We start from the raw sequence: 25335 nt of genomic DNA on the forward strand, positions 1-25335 counted from the left end.
GATCTCAAAACTTAAGATTGATACCAGTGACCATGTTAATAACTTCTCTCTTTTGAAGGAAGAGAGAGAGAGAGAGAGAGGGAACCAACACTAATTTTCTCTGAAACCAGAATGAGCAAACTTTAGGATTCCAGTGGGAAATGAAACAATCAGACTACATCAGAATTGTATGTGATCAGAGCAGCGCAATCTTACAAAACATGATGTAATCAATTGGATCGAGATACATGCGTTTACTCTCAAAAGGCATATGTGACTGGAACAAAAATCTTATGGGACAAAGCTCTTAAAAAATCTCAAGATCAAAACAGACTGCACCTGTCAGCCACAAACTGCATGCTTTCAAAACAAGATGAAGAACCAAAGTTGGTTTTCAGAACAGTACATGAAACATTGTGAAATCATTCGTCTTCCTCTAGTATGGGACAAAGCTTTTACAGAAATCTTAACACGACTCGATTGCTATTCCCGACCTGTCAACACGTGAATCAAAATAAAGCACTCATTTACTCGTTATTCCTCGTGACAACAACCAAACCTAAACACAACATACGAAATCACAAGTACAGAACACTTGTTGCTAGGGGACAAAATGTGCAATCACACTGTACTACATTACTATTAAAACGTATTACCAATTTTAAATTAAGCTGCTAAGCTACTCAAATCACTAATTCTTTTGAGATCTGACATTACACTAGATATGATACGTCAACAATTATTATCACTACACATAACACATGATAAGAAGAAGAGTAAATATATTAAAACTATGGGATGATATACATATTACAAGGCAACATCATGAAAATGTATATTATATAAATATATACTGCATATATATATTGAATATACATGTAAGAGTAACACAGGAAAACAGCTGTCAGAAGAACCATACCAAGTGCTTTTGCATGTTGTATATTGACTCGGCATTGTGCTCAGACAGTGCACGAATAAGATGCGATAATGCTTATACGGATCTTCTAACCGTTATTATTGCGTGCTTTTAAACATCACTAAATCACTTGTATCTCCTGTTATATATATATATATTTTTTTAGATTATATACATATTACATGATATATATATATATATATATATAAATGTAGTGTGTTTGTTTCAATAATTTTTATACAAATTAATATAAGTAAAATGAAAAAATATATTGAATATCATGCCTAAAAATATGCAGGCTTTTCGTTTTCTATTATAATGGGTAGTCATTTCAAAGAAAACTTTTGTTAAGGGAGATTATTTTGTTTGTGTTTATTTCTTGAAAAATAATCATTTTTGGTCGATTTCTGACCTTTACAGTTTTTTTCAAGTTTTAAGACAAGATTAAGGAGAATTTGGTAGAACTAAGTAGTAGCTCCACTTGATTACCTTCTGACTTAATTTTTTCTACAGTTTTTGGTTGCTAATTATGGATTTACCCTCAATTTCTGTCACGACGAATTAACTGTAATTAACCACAGAGCTTCATCCAGCAAGCTAGGGGACCCGAAGGGGAAGCGGGGTTATGGGTGGGGTATACCTTGAGGACAGGGTGATTTGGTTCCCCCGCCTGTTATTATCCTACAATTTGGGGGCCGTGAGGGAAAGTGGGGTTATGGGTGGGAGTAGACCACAGGGTGTGAAGATGATCAAATTTTACTGTATACATCATTACAGAGACAAAAAACCCTTACACAAACACAGGAGGAACAAGACAACCGATGGAGCCGTTACAAAAGACAAACCCTTTCATACTACTGCTGTTCTGAATGTTGCCGGCGCTACAACCTCTTATAGGGGAGCTGTTGGTTCACAGCTCGACTCTTTACTAAGAAATGGGGTCTGGGGCCTAAAAATACTTATCCAACCAGTCACGTTATGCCGTTAACTGTGTTGAGGAAAAACCTCCTAATTCTCTGTACTGCAGCCCGAACAGATTGTTACAATCGGGGAAACATTGGGGTTTCACACTCAAAGTTGGCTAACATTCCTTTCTGTTTTGTGTTTTTTTATAACCCGCTTTCCTTTCTGCTTACCTTCATTTTGAGTTCCTAACCCACAATTATTAATGCTCGTGGTACGTTAACGTATTCCCTACAGGTGACATTTACCTTATAAACGTTACAACATGGCATTACAGTTGAAAATAGGAACTAAAATTGGAGCTGCACCTATCGAAGTTTGAGGAAAGAGCGATTTCTCTCGGTGTTGGAGGGACTGTGCGGGTTTCCATACGCGATCTTCACAAGTTACACCTTTCCCTTTCCAGCCCCTGGGACAGTTTGTTTACACTGGAACGGTTTATAACCCATTCGTCAGCTGCAACAATCTGGTAATCTGCTTCAACTGTGTCCGTTTAATTAGTTTAGGTTGCCTTTAAAGGTGGGGTCCGGGGGGGCTTGGCCAGGTGACGTGGCCTACTAGGTTAGATTGGTTTAGTTATTGTAATAACCAAAAGTTTATGTTCTTGCAAAGTGGGGAGTCCAGGGGTAAAGCCCAGCAGCCAGGTAACACGGCCAACTAGGTTAGGTTAGGTGGGTTGGGTTACCGTAACAACCCTACTAGGTTAAGTTAGATTAGGTTGGTTTTTATTTATGTAGTGACTCAACAGTTTATGTTCCTACAAAGGGGTTCAGAAGGGCGAAGCCGCCCCACCCAGGTAACACAACCAACTAGGTTAGGTTACCATAACAACCCTTATTTTACGGTTTCTATAAACACCCAAATTTAATTAATGCCATCTGCTGTTTTTAGGTTGTTCAGGTTACTCTTATAACCCCCACAAAACTTTTCTTTAAGCTGCTGTAATGTTGCATCCCATTACAACTTTCTGACTGTTCAGGGCATTAAAGCCACTCTGTGCGTTACCACCAGAAACTTTCAGGTTCCCTGGGAAGTTCCTCACACAAACCCTTTCACCCCTTCCCGTTGACATCATTTCCCCCCACAACCCCACTTCTCTCAACCCACAGATAGCCTTATCTTCGACCTAGGCCTATGGTTTAAAGAAATGCACTGACTGCGTATTTCGTTACAGTACGATGGTTGAATCCTTGCCATCTACATCTCACTACTCTGAGCCTATAACCCGTCAAACTTTGCCCATTACTTGTGCAAACTGTTACAGCAGCTACCATGATTTCAGTGTTCATTATTACAGGAATTACGAACAGTTAATTAAGCTGTGTTAGGGTCACGGCCTTTTAAAAATAACAGTGTTTTTGCCCCAGTGCGGTAGGGGTGCAGGTTGGACTTGCAGAAAAAAGCATTCAGTTGCAACAGAACGTAATGTACTCGATGGAAAAGGTGCAACTATTTCAAGTCGCTGTTCCACAAAACCTGGTTTTCTGGTTCCTGCCTGGACATTGAGATGGTGCTGTTTTTTTAGCATATACTTCTTGGACTGGTTTACCTACAGTGCTGCTAAGGTCGGAACTGAGGCTGAGCGACGTTGCTATTAACGGTTGGTTCAGTTTGTCCGAAGTAATCATGAATTGGTGCATAAAGCAAAAAAAGAAGGATTGGCAGCCCGTTACGACTGTGGAAATAGAGGCAGGCCAAATTCAGCAAAAGAAAATATAACATAGGGAGGGTAATAGAAGGCCAGTGGGTATTTGGGGCTAGAACTGAGGACAGTACCTCTAGATACAGGAGGAAGTATAATTTTTGTGGGCTATCTGTCAATAGCTAAGCAAAAATCATTTCAAAACCAGACACCGATTCCACGCTTGTCCCTAAGGTAAGAGTCTTTTCTCTGCATGTTTCTAAGTTTATCAGATTTTTTTTTTTTTGCAGTTGCTTGTTTGGAACCATTGCGTATAATGATGCCTTGGAAATTGGTTTTTCCTACACTTTTAGGGCTGCCAGTAAAGGAGGCGACATTTATTTTTGTTGGCGTTTCATTCTCTGTCCCTCTGCCGTTTCCAGGCAGTGTTTCCTACCTCGGTTTGCGCCCCTGCTGTTTTCGTCTCTTCCCTCCCTCACTTGTTGCCATCACGTTCTACATTTGCACTGAAACTTCTCGCTGCCCCCCATACGCAACTCCTCGCCTTACCCGGCTTTTGGGGGACATGAGGGCATTCTCCTGCCTTCCCCCCGTTTCCTCCCTCCCTGACAGCCGCTATCTCCCTGACAGCCGCTATCTCCTGACGTTTTCTCATCCGAGGACGCCCATAACGCAAACATGTCAGCTTCGTTTGTGTGTTCTCCCCACAAAACCCCGATTTCCCACAGTCCCCCTTTACTGTTGAGTAGAGATAAGGGCAAATAACGATCTGCCGACAACAAACAAACGCACCACCTTTATCAGACCCTAAAAGTGTAGGAAAAGCCAATCTCCAAAGGTTAAAACAGGCACAGGGTTAATACTAAGTACTCATTAAACGTCTTCTGAAAACTTATACATTAGAAAGTAAAATTTATATAGAAAAAGTGAGTGAATGAAATTCAATTAAAATTTTGGGTTATTTAACATATTCATTGAAGTCAAAAATTAATTTAAAGGCATTTTTTGGACATTAGTTTTTAAGTTTAAATACTATAAAAAGAATTTAATTTGGTAAGTAAATCCCTGAACTTGTAGGTCAATTTTTTTAGTATTTTACTTTGATAAACCACGAGCTTACTTTTTAATTAAAATGAGTCTTATGCCATCGATCCTCCTTATCAAAAGCAGAACTTGGTAAATAATTGTGCCTGCCATACGAGCGATATCAGAACCTCCAGTTAATAAACTGGGATGATAGGGATGTTGGTGATAACCAAACCAAGATAAACGTTAGGACCCTCGCGTCGATAGCCGTAATCTTTATGACGAAATCAAATATAAAAACCCAGGAATAAACATTATTATTATTATATTATTATTGTTGTTGTTGTTACATTGTTGAGAAGATGAACCCTATTCATATAGAACAAGCTCACGGGGATAATTAAATTGAAATGGAAGCTTCAAAAGAATATGGTGTTCATGAGAAAGTAAGAGACGAAAATGGGAAATACAGAAGGAGTCAGTTATTAGAATAACATAAATTAACAAATAAATAAATAAAATTGTAAGTAAAAAATGAAAATACTAGTTGAATTGTATTACCATTTTGAAGAAGAAAGTTTTAGTATAGTTCAAGTTCGCTTCATACCACCTTACTCACCTTGTAAACGAGGAAGCAAGAGAGGTTCGAGTAGTCCCCCTCAAAGTTGGGACTGATTGTCTGGATGGTGTACCAGTCAGCGAAGCCAGCGCTGGTTACCCACGATCCGTATTTCAGAAACTGGATGTTATTTGTCGTCGAGACACTTCACTTTGGACGAGAGGGTACCAGAAGTGGCCACCTGAGGAAAATATATCAATCAAGGCTTCACACAAAGATCATAGGTCTAATCTATCAGACTGAAAGTCTTAGAGATGTCAAGTAGGCTACCCATTCGACAAATTTATGAATTTTGAGAATAAACCAGAATCATGTGAATGAGGATATTTTGAAAAAGTAATAAAATACCCAATTATGGCACATTGTAATCTTACAAAAAAAATTGACAACTTTTGGTTGAATATAATCATCGATTACATAGACGTGAATCAAGTAAAAGGCGCTGCTGCACAGACCAACCTGTTGGGATCCGAATAGGACAGCGTTCCAATTAGCTTGTCCTTGTTGATTCTTGGCAGGAGTTCTTTCACCTTCCGGTTGTTGTGGTACCGGAAAATGAGGGTTGCTACGGCTCCCGCGCCATATGCATAGCTGCAGAATGAAAGTAGATGAGGAATGCAACATGGCTGTATTGAAAGTGTCTCTAATCAAAAAGTCCTTCTTCCTCATTTTTTCAATGACTTCATTATGCTCAATTTTTCTCCTAACTGAATGACCTTGGCATTCTACGATTCTTTCGTTCGTAACAGTAAGAAATAATAATCATACATTCTATTTTAACTCAATATTGAAATGTCGTAATCTTTTTCAGGTAATTTGAAATATTAGTCAGAACATGAACTACAAAACAAGGATACATTTACAACACTTACTGTAAACCATTGGCAGTAGAGGGCATCCATAACGGGCTATTGTTTCACACACCACTGGCACAGCAAACATGGTTTTCGCCAAGGCCTCCATATTCCTTCGGTATGATTAAGCCTAAGGGCCAAGCTCAGCCATTGCATTGAGGACTCTCGAGGGTAGGTGTAAGTGCGGTCACAGTAAATCTACCCACAAGTAAAATGCCCAAAAATAAACAAGTTAGATTTCAGTGGGTCAGATTTTTTTGATTTTAATTAAGATTCTGTATGGTTTGATAATCTTATTTCGTAATCGAAAAGTCCAATTAACATTTTATGTGACGAGAAACGTACGAATTTTGGCATGCTGAATTCACGTGGCAAAATGTTAGTTCAAAATGAAATACAGAATAAATGTTGTCAGCAGGATTGAAAAAAGTAACAAAACAGCAGACTGAAGGATTTCAGATCATATTAACATGAACTACTAGAACCTAGGGTAGAAAAAATAAATACCTTGTACTTACAGCATGGGGTCTAATTTTGACTCTGCATAGTTCATAATATCATCCCTCAGTTTCCTCTGTTTGTCCGTCAGAACCCATTCTGGGTCATAGTCAAGTTCAAACCCCAAAATTCGCCTCGTCCCCACTTTTTTCCATCTGTAAGTGCAGAAAACGATAAGTTTAAAGTAGCAATAAACAGGACGAAATGTTGCCGTTCTATTGTCACAAAAGAGCAAGGGAAAAGTTTTTTTGTGTGTGTGTGTGAACAAGTAGATGATGATAGAGAAAAATTTCAGATTAATTCCATTCTCTCAGGCCTCTTTCTATTGTGACTCAGACGTGTCTAGTACCAGGAAAGAGAGGTGAATAGAAACAAGGAGGGGAGGAAGATTAGAATGTTTCGACTTTATTCTGCGTTTCCCTGTTATAATGAATCGTCATCTGCAGTGATTATTTTAGTACGCACTGAAGTGCTACATTGAAGTTAGTATGCTTTTGTTGGCCAAACCAGCAGACTGGATACGAGATATTTAGTTGTCCGTGGGCTCACAGCCAGTGTGGCGAAGACAAGGGGCTAGAACCCTCATCCCCCTAAGAAAAAGGAAACTTCTGGAATCACCCTCAAAATGGGAACAGCTTGTATGATAGGCATGTTATATATATACTCGTATATAGATATATATATATATGTATGTATATATATATTATATGTATATATATTATTATATGTATGTATATGTATATATATTTATGTATGTATATATGTGTATGTATACAGTATAAATAGGAGGATGAAAAGGACATGATACAAGTTTCAAGTTATTTCAAGCCTACGTTTTTCAAGCATGTATCTTTATGAAGACTAAAATACTAAAAAGTTATAGCAGTTAAAATCATCACACATGACTAAGTAAAAATCATTAATGTTGAAAATTTAGATATTAAAAACAGAAACAAAGTTAGGTCCAACCTAACGCTTCAAAATATGTGAACTGATTGACCAGAATGGCACCAAAGGAACGAAAACGAAGAGACATCTTTAAAACAAACAGAGGGCCAGACAACGACTCACTGTTCAATGATGGGACAGATGTTTGTTGGTTAAAGGCTCGAAAATATGGAGAAGGTTTCATCAGCAGCTTGCTCTACGATTTCAAAATGGTCACTAGGAAAGAGATTTACACAGTTCAGTATGTTTCCCTCATGTTGGAAGCTCCTTTTCCCTCAAGTACATCCTTTTCTAAGGCTGACACCACTACGAGAATGGATTCGCACTTCTAGCATTCTTCTGGTGGATCGATAAGTCCCGAGATACAAGTATATATAAACCATCATAGAACGCGTAAGATCAGGCACAGTGTTCTTAAAATTAAGGCATGGTCCAGTTGTTCTTGGATTCCTTAGCGTTTAATACGAAGTATTTCATTGCAATCTGTGTTAATGTAATTAAAAACTTGTCATCGCTCTTAAAAGCAGAAACATAAAAATCAATTTTAGGTACCGTAAATTACGGAATTTTCGACTGAAATTAGTTATCTAAAAATTTCTCAAGATACTTTTCAGATAAAAAGTTTAGGATAGCAGTTACTTTGAAAATATTTTTTCAAGAAATCAACTTCATTATGAAAAAAGCCAGTCTGATGATAGCGAAAGCTCATTGCAATAATGTAGAAATACCATTAAGCAAAATGATAAACACGTGAATTATAAAAATCGCAGCCAAGACCAGTAGCCTATTCGTCTGTTTTACGGAAGACAGAAGTGGAGAAGTGCTGATTGGATCTGGTAATTAAGACGTCTAGAAAGGAAGGCATCCTTTGTTTTCATGTTTTATAGTAAACTTAACATTGGGATATAGATTATTGGCGAAATTAAAAAAATTACATATATACTTATATACAGTATATACATATATATAATATATATATATATATATATATATATATATATATATATATATATATATATGTATATATATATATATATATATATATATATATATATATATATATATATATATATATATATACACACACACACATATGATAATGACGATGGTTGACGTAATTTGTTTGTGACCTTGACGGTACTCTTATGCTCCCACCAGCAACAGGTCGATTATTTTTCAAGTGATGTTATGACGATTGTAGGTTATACAAAATGGAAGCAGAGCCATATGAGATGAGCTTTCTATTAAGAAAAATACTTAAGCCACTGGATCGCCTAAACAACCAAAAATCATTTCTCGCTCTGTCATCCTTCACCGTGAAAATTATAGTTTTTGTTGGTGGTAACAGAGCAGTACAGTCAAGGCCACGCACACACACACACACACACACACACACACACACACACACACACACACACACACACACACCAATCATAGTCATTATCATCGTCACAAGAAGAAGAATGCCGCTAGGAAAAGGCTTTTGTGAGAATGAAACTGACTGAAATTCCGGGTTGTTGTCATGGGTGATCACAAGTATTCCTTTCCAGATCGCATCTTGGTTAGTCACTTATTTACAAGTGGCATCGGCATAATTAAAAAAAAAGAAATAGGAAGAGAAAGCTGTCAAAAGAGAGAGAGAGAGAGAATAAACCAGGTCTTTTAGTTACTCCCAATACAAACAAGTGTTTAACAACATCACTGATTTTTACGATTTTATAAGTATGCTGATGTCACACACTATAGGGGTCCACTGTGCGTAAAGCAAATTACCCAACTCAGTGGAGAGTAGGATTTAAAAACTGAAAACGGTGACTTCAAAGAGAGCAAATATAGACAACGGACATTGTTCTTATAGAAGATTGAAGCCGTAATTTGAGTAACTAAAATATCCTTGGATTGTAAAACATGAAAACGGAAATATTTTCGTAGAATAGTGAAAAAATATCAGGGAATCGGTTAATTAAATAAAAACTTCCAAATGAAATAAAATAGTTCATATCATTGTAAAACCTGTCACTCTTCACTTATTTTAGTAAAAACCTTACAAACGCTCAAATATAAACACAAAACAAAAAAATTATTTCTACATCTTAGCTAAAAATAATAAAGTCATTGTAGTGCCAGAGGCCCCACGACTAACGTGGATTTAGGAGCTCTAACATTCTCAGTTCTCTGACCAAACCAAATCATCTGATCCTCGCTTCAGTTTCCAGCGATACTTCCCTTAAACAAACGGCTGGCATTCTCCAGTGGTGCGATAAAGGCAGAACAATGGAGAACTGTGTGTCAAAGCAATAACAAAATGGAATTCATTCATGCAATAAGAAAGTGGACGCTTTGGTACAATATTTACCGAGCATTTCAGCGTTATTTTTTCCTTTGGGTTTAGTCAGAAACAGACTCTGAAGAAATCAAGCCGACAAGTCTAGCAAACAATAGTTTACGTAGATGTACGGATAGCCGTTGGCAGTCCTGTAAGTCAAGCGGCAAGTCACGTCTCAATCTAATCTTGTCGCACATTCCTCCAGGGAATTTTTTTTTGGGGAGGGGGAAGGCGGGAAGGATTTGGACTGATCTACATCGCAGGGCATTGAGAAACGCAGTACAGCTGACGTGGAAGAAACGTTATACATGTTAGAGAAGATGAGACAAGAATATTTTACGCAACAGAGAAGAGGGTGGCAGGCGGCAGAAACACGAAATGACCGACATAATAAGATATCGTGAGGCAGAAATCTTATCCCTTACTGAGGAATAAATTCTGTAATATATGATCGGATAAACCTGTCTAACTTTACGCGAGTTTGACGTCAAGATTTCAGAAAATCTGTCTTTATTACGGTATTCCTACAACCACTCTATGGAATACTGTAGCGGGCCAGAAATTGAAGTATAACAGCAGAACTGTCATGTACTGTACTTAACAGAACATAGCAGTGAGAGAAACGTCTTATTATCAGTTGTATAAGAAAGAGACCTTATCCCGTGCCTCGGAGATGAAAAGGCCACGTCAAGGTGACTAATATTCCCGAGCGGTAAGATGTGAATATAAATGGTAGTTGCTCGCCTACTAGTAGTCAAGTCGCGTGATGTATCGAGGAAGGCCTTGATGATCATAACAGTTTACGCTTGCGCCAGCGAATAGCGAATAAAAACAAATAAAATTAAATTCAGATATACTTCAACTACAAATCCTTCACGCTAGTTATCTGCCAAATAAAAGAATAACAAAAGCCTTTCGTCGCCACTAATGTCATTTCTGCCGAGTAATGCATACAAACGATTCAGCCCACTGCATGGCAAGCTTTCAAGTCCGGAAACAGTCAAGACTAGAATAATAATAGTCTCTATTCTTCCGGAAATTCGTTCTGGGATTTGTATTTTCTGTAAAAGAAAACTATTGAGATGGCTATCTGTCTGGCCGTTTATTGGACCTGATAAACAGGAAAAGCAGTCAGATCAGTCACGCCTAGAGTACATCTACCAAATATTTCTGTAAAAAAGAAGCTTCTAATCCTTCACACAACTCACCCACCTTAACTCAACACTCAGATGTTTCAGTTTACCCTCCAAATTTTCCAAAATTGAAGAATTATTCATCTTGCTTTCAGCTCCCAATTCATATCCATCATCGTCTTCTGTAGTTGAAGTTGTCTGGGTTATTGACACAGTTTCCATTTTGGTTTCTGAAGTAGGGTTTTAAGAGGTTTACATGTATCTTTCTTTTTCGTCTTCGTCTTTCTGGTGTTTCAATCACATAGGTTCTATCACTTAACCTCTCAATTATCTTGTAAGGACCTTGAAACTTGACAGGTAAAAACACTAACACTTGTTGACCAACGCTAAAATTTCTTAGCTTAGTCGTCTTATCATATCTCCTTTTCATTTTCTCTTGTAGTTCCAGATTTTCTAAGAGAATTTTTCTAATCTCTTCCAATCTTTTCCTCAAAGTTCTTTACATACTCTCCTCGGACTTCCACTTGATTTTCTTCCCAATTTTCTGCAAAAATTTTTCAATGGTCCTCTCACTTCTCTACCAAATTCATGTTGTTAGGTGAACAACCCATGCTTTCTTGATAAGCATTCCTAACTTCAAATAACATCAATTTTACACCAACATCCCAGTCTCTGCCTGACTCAGAACAATACTTAGTCAGCATACTTTTCAATATCTGGTGAAACATTTCCAAGGCTCCTCGAGTCTCTGGGTAATATGCAGTGGACAACTGTTGTTTCACTCCTAACAAGTTCATCACATCCTGAAACAATTTGGAAGTAAACTGGTTCCTCTATCACTTTGTACAATCTGGTATCCCAAACTTGAGAAAAACTCCACTAGTTTCAGCAGCAACTATCTTGGCAGATATGTTCCTAACAGAGTTGCCTCAGGATATCTTGTCACAGGACACATCAATGTTAACAGATACTCACTGACCCTTCGTCTTTGGCAGTGGTCCAGCCATATCTATAATCACCTTGCTAGGGTTTTCTCTAACTTCTATAGGTTGTAGGGGGCTTTCTGAATGGTTTCATTTGGCTTTCCAGCTATCTGGCAGGTATGACACTCCCGACAGAACTTGCTAACATCTTTGTGAAGTCCAGGCCAGAAAAAATATTTCATGGTCTTCTCCACAGTCTTCCTGAGTCTCATATATCCAGGCTCATGAGCTACTGCTACCACTTGCTTCCTCAATGGACGTGGGATCAAAATTTGATGATATTCGCCCCATTCAGCATCTCCTGGTATATCTGCAGGTCTATGCTTCCTCATCAGCAAACCTTCCTTCAGATAATAACAGGTAGGAGTTTGTTGCATCTCTTCTTGATCAACAACTCTGAAAAACAACCCATCTAAGGATACATGGTTCTTCTGTAGGTCCATTAGCTTCTCTCTGATCACCTGAACTTCAAGGGTTGAGCTCTCAATATCTGCCAACTCAGCTACTGTAGTTTCACTGTTATCTTCAGGAATATCTCGACTACTCAGAGTCTCTTCAGGGATGACAGCTTCTTCTTGGGAAACCTCTTCATGGTCAACATTAGGGGAAACATGATTTCCCTGGAACAACTCTTCCAAACTCAACGATCCTTCACTAGATCCTTCTTGAGTGGGTAAATCCTCAGTCTCTTCACTTACAGGCATAGTCCTCTTCATACTCCTAGTTGTCACACAGCTAGGAAACAAGTGGGGGTTATTCTCCTCCAAATCTACTGCAGGACCTTAACAAGTCAATGGTTTATCTGTCACTATAGGACAGGAACAAATGGCACTACCAACTTCATTCCCTAACAGAACATGTACACATTCAACAGCCGGTGAGTCCTTTGCAGCAAAATCAACCTCTCCTGTCACTAATTCACATAACAGTGCCAAGCAGCATATGATTGCCTCTTCTCCTCCTATACCCTTAAAATAACTGAATCTCTGTAAGATTCTCCTCAAACTCAGGGTGAGCACCACGGACTACCACACTATGAGTTGCTCCTGTATCACGTAACACCTTGACTGGTATCTGCACACTTCCTCCTAGATATTCAGCATACCCTCATAGATATATGGCAAAAGCCTCAAACTGCTCAGCCACTCCTGCTTGAAGTTACATTTCCACTGGTAGCTAAACACTCAGCTTGTTTCAGTCTCAGTCTTCACTGAAACAGCTCCCCTCCCACATTGCTCACTTTAGTCTGTTTCACCTGGTCACTTGCCTACTTGACTAACTGGTTTGGACTGCCAATGTGTCTGATGGCCTCCCAACTGAAGTGTCTGCTCTTCCACACTTGTAGCAGACAACACTAAGCTTCTGTAATTACTTTTAACATTATTATATGGGGATTTTACATTAGCTTGCTGAGGGATATTACCCTGCATTGACTTAGTATTGCCACTTGTAGGATTCCCATTAAATCTGCTCCTGAAATTTGGATGAGACCTAAAACCTGTGCGTTGATTCTGGTACTTGACATTATAGTTCCTTCTGCTGCTGATTATATTGTAGTCCTCACTAAGTGTAGCGGCTTTGTCAAGTTTATTCACCTCTCTCTCTCGCAAATAGGCTCTTATGTGTTCAGGAATTCCCCTAAGATATTGTTCAAGAACAACTAATTCTTCAAGATCTTCAAATGTTTTAACTTTAGCAATACTCAACCATCGTTTAAAACATCTTCTCACTTTGTAGGTATAATCCAAGAAAGTTATCTGGTCATCCTTTCTCAAAGATCTGAATCTTTCATTATAATATTCAGTGGTCATCTGGTAAACTTGTAGCACATTGCGTTTAAGTACCTTGTACTCTTTACACTGATCAGCTGATAAAGGTAAATGACCTTCTTCCTTTACCAATGAGAACACTCTGTAACAAGACTGACCATTTATCCTCTGGCCATCATTCCTTTAGCCACTTTTTCAAAGTGATCAAAAACTCATCTGGAGCTTCTTCTGTAAACTTTGGAATTAACTTCTGCCTCTTACTACATAAAATACAGAGGTCTGAATCACCTTGAGTAGGGTTAGATGGGTGGACACAGGCAATTCAGCTGCAGCTTTCAACCTTTCATCTCTCTTTTTGTGTCTGGCTATTTCTCTTTCTTCTTCTGCTATTTTTCTTAATTCTTGGCAGCTTTCTCTTCTTCTCTCGTTTTCTCTGTCTTCTCTTTCTCTTTCTGCCTGCATTTCTCTCTTTCAGCCTGCATTTTCTCTTTTCAGCTGCATCTTCAGCTTAATTAAATTTCCCTTCTGCTTCTAGGCGTCTAAGCTCTGCTTCTGCATCACTTTTCTCTTTCTTTTGCCCATGTTTATCTATAAGTTCTGCCTCAGCTGCGTTCAACAACTCTTGTGCCTCTCCTAATTCTTCATCTATTTTACCAGAGTCCATTAATGCTTGGATTGCAATGAATTTTATTTGTGCCTTTACCATGTTGCAGACACCCAGCCTACATATCTACTGCTATCTCACTCCTGTGCTTTAGTCAAGGTGATTTCAGATAACTCTTGGATGGAGGTTGCTAAAACTCTTGAACATCGAGGGCCATCTCTCTCAGTTACCCAACTAACTAATTCAATATGATAACATTCAACACAATAAAATGCAAAAAAAAAATTATATGGTCACTCACCTCATAAAATAAAGAACTATATGGTCCTCCCAATAAAATATATACAACACCACCAGTATACATGAGTGATATTTGTGATCTATTTTCCAGGGCCTTGGGCACCATTTATATACTGTAGTATGTGACAAAGTGTCCAGTGTCTGTTCTTCAAATCAAACCTGGTATCTAAGTGCTTGATATTTGATTACCAAACTTACCATTTATTCGACAATTATAGTTGCCTCACAACAGCCAGACACCTGAACCCTCATCACACATACAAAACGACTGATTTCTCTAAAGGCAACAGTGATCCCTTATAAAACTTATCAATCATGAAAGAAAGCAGATTAAGTTCGTTAAACAGGTGTGAGGTAAAATCTATGGGCATCACTCCAGTAACATTATAAAAGTATTTCTATTTTATTTCATTTCCCTGGTTCGAGTTCGCTAACTACTTGAAGAAGGAAACTTCTCACTTGCCACTCTATCTCTAATTCAAATCAAAATTACTGGTGAGTCAATAAAATGAAACTCTGATATAATATTTTAAAATACAAAATTTATTTCTAAATTCAAGATTATACATGACATTATAAATCTCAGGGAAATTTATTATTACTTGAAAACAAAACAAAATTGGATTAAATCTGAATTAATCATCAGTCAAAATTAAATCAGAAATTAATTTATTAATTAATAAAAAATTATTCCAGTAAAATTTAAATTGTTAAATAACAAAATTTGATTGAAAGAAAATATACTGTAAGTAAATTAATTCCTAAGTGTTAAGCAAAATAAGGCAAATAAATCAATCATATATAAATGTGGATACGAAAGACACAGAAATATACTCTGGAAAAAATTAAGTAAAAAAAATGTAAAACAAAAATTAAGGCAATAGCAAACGCACCATATAAAACATATAACATGAAAAAGTATTAAAAAGGAACAACAACTCACACATAAACACAGGAGATTGCATTACGAAAACCACAGCATAGAATATATATATATATATATATATATATATATATATATATATATATATATATATATATATATATATATATATATATATATATATATATATATATATATATATATATATATATATATATATATATATATATATATATATATAAATATATATATATATATATATATATATATATATATATCATATACATAAATACATATATATACACATACATATATATATATATATATATATATATATATATATATATATATATATATATATATATATATATATATATATATATATATATATATATATATATATATATATATATATATATATATATATATATATATATATATAATCCTTAGAAGGCAGGCTGCAGCTCTGGTACATCTCTGGGGAAGCATAGGGAAAGGCGTCGTACGCAGGTACATTTGTTTTGCCAACGTTTCACGATTCATAATCGCATCCTCAAGGCTATAATAAAGATACAAATGAACTTAACACCAAGTACTGCATAATCCATGAAAATTACGCAAAATTTAATCAAATTTAATGAACATCAGCATGTAGAAGCTTGAAAATAATTTATGAACATGCAAACGAGTATACTAAACATTAAAAATATGTACAAGAAATATCTATAAGATTCTAAAAACAGTAAAAATATTTAAAAATATTTAAAACATTTAAAACACTAAAAAATTTATGGCTAAACAGTTTTTAGAATTAGCCGTGCGGGACTTGTGTTTTTATTTTAATGGTTTGTACAGACAAGTGGAAGGTGTGGCAATGGGATCCCCACTAGGCCCGACACTTGCTAATATTTTCATGTGCTCACTGGAGAGAACTATTTTTGATGATTGCCAGCAGTTTCTTGCCACAGTTTTATCATGGAAGTGTATAATATAGATGGCCTTTCGCCTTATTCGAAACAAATTTAATGCAGAACAATTCTCAAATTTGTCAATACCTTACACCTAATATCAGATTTACTTGATGAAGAAGAAAATAACAAGCTTCCCTTTCTAGATAGATGTTTTAGTGTCCAAGGAATAGGCTCAGGCTTCTACACTGGGGTTGTTAGAAAAAGACTTTTACTGGGTTAGGTATCAACTTATATAGTTCTTGTTTTTATAATTTTAAACTCAACACTATCTTAACTCTCCTCCACAGGGCCTTCACCCATACCTCTCATTGGTTTACTTTTAATGAAATTAACTTTCTTTCATTATCTTAAAAATAACTGCTTTCCAGACAAACTATTGTTTAAAATGCTAAGAAAATGCTAAATGCTAGGTTCATGAGTACCATCGAACAAACAACACCAAAATTGAAAATGTTTGCCTTCCTTTTTACATGACGACGCACTGGAAAAAGTTCCTGACAATAATTCAAAAAAGAATTCCCGGCCTTGAACCTTACAATCGTTCCAAAAATCCATTAACGATCGGATCTCTGTTCAAAATGAAAGACCGCCTTAGTCCTCTTCTAAAATCTAATGTTATTTATAAATATACGTGCCCGAGATGTGATCACGGGACTTATGTGGGTTGTACGAAGAGGCTACTCAAGGTGAGAATAGATTCCCACAGGGGCGTAAGTTTTAGAACGGGCAGTAGATTATCAAATCCCGATCAGTCAAATATTAGGAACCATTCTAGGTCATGCAAAGCATACATTGAAGATAAGGACTTTGCAATTATAGGTCAAGTACATAATGAAAACGACCTAACAATCTTGGAGTCCCTTATGATAAAAAAGATAGTTCCGTCTTTAAATATGCAATCCTCCTCTGTACAGTTGTTTATTGCCTAAGTTGCGTTGTTTGTTTTTACGAAACTCTCAGTCACTGCCCGTCCTTTGCGAGGATAAAAAGATTTACCCAGAATAGCCATAAATTTTTAGTGTTTTAAATGTTTTAAATATTTTTAAATATTTTTACTGTTTAGATCTTATAGATATTTTGTACATATTTTAATGTTTAGTATAATTTCCTGTTTGATGTTTCATAAATTATTTTCAAGCTTTCTACATGCTGATGTTCATTAAATTTGATTAAATGTGCGTAATTTTAATGGATTATGCAGTGCTTGGTTTAAGTTCGTTTGTATCTTTATTATAGCCTTGAGGATGCGATTATGAATCATGAAACGTTGGCCAAAAATAAATGTGCCTGAGTGTGACGCCTTTTCCCTATGCTTTTCCCCTGTTGAGATATATATATATATATATATATATATCTATATATATATATATATATATATATATATATATATATATATATATATATATATATATATATATATATATATATATATATAAATATATATATATGTATATATGTAATAATATAACTATATATATATATATATATATATATATATATATATATATATATATATATATATATATATATATATATATATATATATATATATATATATATATATATATATATATATATATATATATATATATATATATATATATATATATATATATTATATGTATTTATGTATATGATACATATAAATATAAATAATATAATAAATATGTATATATGTATGTGTATATGTGTACAGACAAATTATATTTGTATTCCTTTACGTCCTTAATGTTTCATTTCAATCCATTTTCATTAGCGTTGCATGACGGCTTAGCCCAGGCTAAAAACTTTCTCTGACACGGACCATATTTCGTTACATATAATGTTATGAAAAAATTAGACGAAAACAAATTAAAGGTTTTTTGCATCGAATAGCGGAGTAAGAAAAATAAAAGAAAATAATTATACCAAAGATAGAAAGAATATTTTATAACACAAGCACCACTAGATAATGCCGAGAAGGAAAAAGGTCTTTTAACATTTCCTCCTGAAGAGTCCATCAAGGACAACAGTGAACAACAGACAGAAAAATACTAGAAGAAAAATAAGGAGTAATGGCAATGACTTACTTCAGCAGAAGGAAATGAAGGAGGAACTCAGATGGTAACAACCTGACTACGTGAATCAGTTTATCTATGTACATACTGTACACTTCCCCTTCCCATCATTATCATCATTATAATATTTGCAAACTGAGAATGGCAATTAACAGCGTTCACAGATACATACTCTGCAACGCTAAATCCCTTTGTCTGTCATTTCCCCTAGCTATTGGAAACAATATTCAAATGGAAGTGATTATATACCGACGTGATAAATGTATATATATACAGGGTGTTTCGAAATTAGAGGCCCCCTCTACAGCATAAACTAAAATTGATATGGACAAAAACAAAAGTAATTCAGAACAGGTATTTACTTAAGTTTCTCTCTGAGTATTTAATATTTTGTGTGGCCTCCATCTGCCTGTACCACAGCCTGCATTCTTGAGGGGTATGATTTCAACAAATCACAAAAAAGCTGAGACTCAAACTCCATTTCCCTAAGCACTTCGATCACCTCTCTTCGCAGGTCGTCGAGGCTTGGTACACCATCATAGTTCACTGTGCGCGCTTCAACACGATCCTTTAAGATACTACCCAGCAAGCCTCACACATTAAGGTCAGGAGCCTGGAAATTCACTGACGAGAAGAAATCGATACCACTGTTTTCAGAGAAGCAGCTCCTGTGTCTGAAGAGCCTTGAAACATGGTGCCTCCTCAAGCAAAAATGTGACTTCAACTGATGATACATTTTCAAGATCTTTGAGGAAAGGAAATACTCCACCAGTAAGCACAGTTCTCCAGAGTATTTGTCATTCCATGACTGTCCTTTTCTTTGATGATCCATTAACCGTTTGGCTGTGAAACAAGAATTCCCAAAAATTCGGAAATTTCACAACTTGGCGATAGCGCACATCATCGCTGATATCATCCAACTTTGCAGCCCAAAATGATGTCATTTTATGATTTGCCTTCCTGACTGTGTAAATAGAAGAATACCTGATCGGCAGCATGGAGAAAGTCAGCTTCATCCCAATCTTTAAGAAATGAAACTACAAAACCATGCACGATCTTCTCTCTGTTGCTGAGTGATGTTGGGCTTGCTGATAACATAAATGGCTTGATGCTAGATTTTTTCAACTTACGATATGCAACTATAACCTCTTCTTTCCCTTTTTATTTCTAGTTGAAGCGCCAATTTACATAAAGACAACCCGATCTACCCACTGCCTCAGCTGTGATGTCCTTTTTGACTCCTGAGAAGGACTTCCAGGCCTTCCAAGATTCTCCTCTTTTCACATTGACAGTCAATTGGATTTTTGTTCCAGTTTCTTTTAACAAAGGATTCATCTCTTTTAATGTATTTAGCTATCCAGGAACATAAAATGAAGGATGAACCAGCATCCCTGGCCTCTCTGAAGGTTATAGCCCGGATTAGGTCAGTCCATATGATTTCCTCCGAGTCGTTATCCGTGGCTGTATCTAACTCCGTCACTCAGTCTGAAAATACAAAAAATTTAAAATGAAAAATAGCTTAATAGAAACTTAAAATAATGTAGTTGGAGATAGGCTATAGCAGAAAACTTCATAACTTTCCATTTGTTCTGTGGAGGGCCTCTAATTCCAAAACACCAGATTATATGTATATATATAAACATATATATAAACATATATATATATATATATATATATATATATATATATATATATATATATATATATATATATATATATATATATATATATATATATATATATATATATTATATATATATATATATATATATATATATATATATATATATATATATATATATATATATATATATATATATATATATATGAAATTTTTATCACACACGTGATTTATATACAATCATGAAGCTACAAATGTCGGCAATATCCAAATTCACGCTACCTCGAATATCTCCGATGGAGAATTGTCGCCGAAGGGGAGTTATATAAGTGATAAATGAATTGATACCAGTGTTTTTTACTTATATGAAATTCCCTTCGACACGACAGTCAAATATTCAATTAATAATTATTAACTTGTTTATATGATATATATATATGTATATATATATATATATATATATATATATATATATATATATATATATATATATATATATATATATATATATATATATATATATATATATATATATATATATACACATATATATATATATATATATATATATATATATATATATATATATATATATATATATATATATATATATATATATATATATATATATATATATCTTTATAACTATATATATATATACATATATATATATATATATATATATATATATATATATGTATATATATAGATCAAATTAACGCATCGATCAGAATACATAACACTTCGGAAGATCACCTGACCGGCAATATTGGGTTGAGGAATCAAACTATTGCTGAACACAAAGATTTTACCTCGAGTCTCGACCTACTTCCATCTGACTCTCCATAAATTCTTTCATCACATCTTAAAGGGCTGAAGCTATGAAATGCATATATGTGTCCTTTAAAACTTGTAGCAGCCATACATTTTCTGAAATACATCTCTCCCAGTTGACTCCCAGTGCCCTATAATCCTTGTCTTCTACACATTCTCCAGTTGACTCCTCATGCCCTTCTATAACCCGAAGTCTCTGTCATTCTCCAGTTGACTCCCAGTGCTCTTCGGTAACCCCAAGTCTTCTGTCACATTCTCCAGTTGACCCCAGTTGCCCTTCTTATAACCCAAGTCTTCTGTCATTCTCCAGTTGACTCCCAATTTGCCCTCTTATAAACCCAAGTCTTCTGTCACATTCTCAGTTGACTCCCAGTGCCATGTTCCCGGAGTCTTCTGTCACATTCTCAGTTGGACTCCCAGTGCCCTTCTGTAACCCGAGTCTTCTGTCACATTCTCAGCTGACTCCCAGTGCCCTTCTGTAACTCAAGTCTTCTGTCACATTCTCCAGTTACTCTGATGCCCTTCTATAACCCAAGTCTTCTGTCACATTCTCCAGTTGACTCCCAGTGCCTTCTGTAACCTGAGTCTTCTCTTGTCACATTCTCCAGTTGACTCCCAGTGCCCTTCTGTAACCCGAGTCTTCTGTCACATTCTCCAGCTGACTCTAATTTCCCTTCTTCTGTAACCCAAGTCTTCTGTCACATTCTCCAGTTGACTCCCAGTGCCCTTCAATAACCCAAGTCTTCTGTCACATTCTCCAGTTGACTCCTCAGTGCCCTCTATAACCTAAGTCTTCTGTCATTCTCCAGTTGACTCCCAGTGCCCTTCTGTAACCCAGTCTTCTGTCATATTCTCCAGTTGACTCCAATTGCCCTTCTCTGTAACCCAAGTCTTCCTGCATTCTCCAGTTGACTCCCAGTGCCCTTCTATAACCCAAGTCTTCTGTCACATTCTCCAGTTGACTCCAGTGCCCTTCTGTAACCCGAGTCTTCTGTCACATTCTCTGTTGACCTCCAGTGCCCTTCTATAACCCAAGTCTTCTGTCACATTCTCAGTTGACTCCAGTGCCTTCTGTAACCAGTTTTCTGTCACACTCTTCTATCCTTGGAAAATTCACTCCAAATCCTTGTTCAGTTCTGGTTTCATCCTTTCTTGCATAAGTCAGCTCTGTCATCTTCAACTTAAGCATAGTTTGTATTTTTGTCCTGATTATCTACAACAGGAATTATATTTGTGGCTTATGAGTTAATGAAGCACTTTCCTGACAAGAATAAGTTTCTTTAGTGTTAAAACCAAGCATTAAAGTCGATTCTTCATCTGCGACATTTAGACATTTTCTTGTAGGCTAATGTGAAATCAAAAACCACAATGAAAGTTTAACTGCAAAACTACTTTATACTGCATGTTTTTTATATTTCCCTGCATTTCCTATTTAAATTCAGTATTTATGTGAAAATTTCCTTGAGTAATTTTTCAGGGGGGTCGATAAGTGATCCTCAGACAAGACACATGATTGGGGTTTATCTGTTCGATTGTCGCATTCATTATTGCTGTACTGACTTTCTTGCTAAAAACTCATCCACAGCTATTACATAAGGCAAATTCAAATAAAACTTGATATAATGAAAACACTTTAATTCCTTGAACAAATTTTCCAGTACTATATCACTCTTTAAATTTAACTAATTAGCGCAGTTATTATGTATATGCATTATGTGTAATGTGAACGTGTAATGAAAGGCATAACTAGCTGACAAGTTTGTTTTACTAACCTCAACATTTCCCATCACTTCAGAGAGCTGACCAATTCACTAAATAATTTTCTATCATGTGAGCTTAATTTTCCAGAGTAAGGATACTATACGTCTATTACATCACAGTTTTTCTCCCGCTAATTTATGTTGCTCTTTGTTAGAAAGTAATGACGTATGCTCAACGTGAAGTCAATACATGTAGGCTCTTGCTGTACTATTTGTCGAAGATAAACATATCAGCAATTGTACATTTTTGCTGAATGCCGCATCATGCGTATAAAAATGTATTATCCTGACGAGAATATTTGTGTTAACAGGTTAAAACATCAGGTCGAAAATTTCTTCGGAGCAATCGTAAAGAAAAGATATTATAGTTTATCTGAAACCCATCACCAGCCCACCATTTACTTTTTAGCTATTTCCACGAATGCTGGTAGTTTCAAACGATATATATAAAATGGATGCATGTGTGTGTGTTTGTGCGTGTGTGTAGCCCATATTCCAGCATAACTGAAATGCATTGAGGAATTTCATTCAAACTTGGTATACATATGACTTACTATCTCGAAAAGAATACTGCGGTGGTAAGACACTAATAAAGCAACTAAAGGGCACCTAAGGAGCGGGGTAAGGCCTCTGAAACAGGGCTGGTCTATCGTGAGACTTAGTAACCAAACAATCCCATGGGCTTATCACACTGTTTCGGTATACACATGTCTTACTGTCTGAAAGAATAGAGAGGAGAGAAATAAAGTAAGAGGCGAGAACACAGTGATAACGGCCAAATGCTGTTGTGTCGTGTTATCAAATGCGGCGAGATGTTTTACATTGCAGTATATCGTGTTTAAGCCACATAAAAACAGTCGTAAAAATGGAAATATGGCCCTGTGATTGAAGCCAAGCAAAACATGAGTCAGCACAGTCTAAATGCTTACAACAGATGATTCTATAGCCACGCCTTCTCCGGAAGGTGTTTTTCCGTGGAAGTTCCAGGAATTTGGGGTTGACCCAAGTGATATTTCTTCAACCTCCAATCAATTATGTGGGGGAGGGTCTTTCCACACCCTCCTAAGATCACCTCTATCAAGTCCTCTAAGGAGATTTGAATCCACCCCACTACAGTCCCTTCCAATCAGCTACTTGAAGGGAGGCCTTGCTGATTAATCCTTCAATAAGGCTAGAAGGAGTGAGATTTACAGATAGCAAGTTTCCTGAGGGTTCCAATGGAGTGAGAGACCGGCAGAGAGACCAGAGTCAGAACTGTCCTTCAAGGGAGAGTACTTCTCCCAATCGCTTCCGTGTTCCCCATATAGACTGATTCAAAGTGATTCGTTTCTATCATTGTAACTTGTTAATTTTGTACTGATCTTTATAATATTAAGTACTAAGTAAAGTGAAGAAATTACGATCTCGTCTCTATACGCCTTTCTGAGATATATCAATATTTAAAGGAATAAATATACAAAGATAGCACATCATCCGCGAAGCGTCTGAAGGACACCTCGAAAGACAAACCAAGGTAAGAAGAGAAAGACTAAAATCTATGCAAACATATAACGAAGGACGTAAAAGGAAACGATAAAAACAATACAGTAGGACTAACAGTCCAAGTAAAAGGTGTCACGCAAGATGAATTTATCGTGTTTGTTTTTTTATCTAAGTCTGTTATAACATTCATATTGTTTCATTTCAAGATGTTCACGTTCATAGAATGTAGCGCTTTGTTGTGTGCGTCTATCATAAGAACTGGGCGTTTATGTCATTATAGGTCTATTATAAAAGATTAAACTTTTATCTCTATAGGCCTAATATAAAATGACAATATATCATACTGTATAATAAGGACTTGATTTACATATCACTATAGACCTATCAAATGAATAGGATATTTGTATCAATATAGGTCTTGTATGAACAAAAGCCTTGTTTCATTATAGAGACATTATATTCAGTGCATATTTTAGAGGTACTTTGTTTTATTCTAGTATGTTCTTCATTTGATAATGATCCATCTATAGTTCAAACAGATGTTAAATGCAAATTGTTGTATGAAAACAGCCTTGTATATTAACAGAGATTGATAGGTGTAGGTCTAGGATCAATGCTAATTTTCTTCTTCATCATCTTGATTATAATTTTCATAATCTTTTTATGCAATCGTTTTATCAGTTTCAGCTATTAACCTGAAAACCGTCAAGCAGAAGAGAAGGATTATTGCAGCAGTTCTATAGGATGGATGGCTGCCAGTGGTCCAGGAAACTTATGGAAACTGATGCACAAATGCTGAGTTCCCGAACCTATTAGTATCATGGAAAGAAGTTTTGGTGTCATCAGTGAGAGATTGCTAACCACCGAGCAGAACCGATATATGCCGAAATGTAAAAGAATAAGACATGGGAGGCCAAGTCAGTCTGGAGTCACTTAATCCTAAACAGAACAGAAATAAACATTGGTGAAATGATAGAGAGTTCAATGTCTAAAAGAAGATTATAAGTTAATTGACAATAGGGGTGGTGGTTGGGGGTGAGACGCATGGATCTTTAAAAAGACATTCTACTATATTTATAGTTTTATGTAGTAATAATTTCAGTATACTGCACTTAATTTTTATTCGTCTACTTATTTATTTGCATTTATTTCTCTTTAAGAAACATA

General features: G+C 35.9%; 1 protein-coding gene and 2 pseudogenes across 4 annotated transcripts in view; 1 reads left to right on the top strand and 2 right to left on the bottom strand.

Annotated features, from left to right (window-relative positions):
- Positions 1 to 12603, bottom strand: part of LOC136839677 (uncharacterized) — a 26652-nt pseudogene extending 14049 nt beyond the window's left edge.
- The window catches only part of LOC136839164 (uncharacterized), a 222989-nt gene that overhangs the window by 40844 nt on the left and 156810 nt on the right, over positions 1 to 25335 (top strand). The gene's annotated exons all lie outside the window — the stretch shown is intronic.
- LOC136839163 (uncharacterized) overlaps positions 1 to 25335 on the bottom strand; it is a 103167-nt pseudogene that overhangs the window by 14513 nt on the left and 63319 nt on the right.

Source organism: Macrobrachium rosenbergii, chromosome 6 (genome assembly GCF_040412425.1).
Source record: "Macrobrachium rosenbergii isolate ZJJX-2024 chromosome 6, ASM4041242v1, whole genome shotgun sequence".
Taxonomy (NCBI): Eukaryota; Metazoa; Arthropoda; class Malacostraca; order Decapoda; family Palaemonidae; genus Macrobrachium; species Macrobrachium rosenbergii.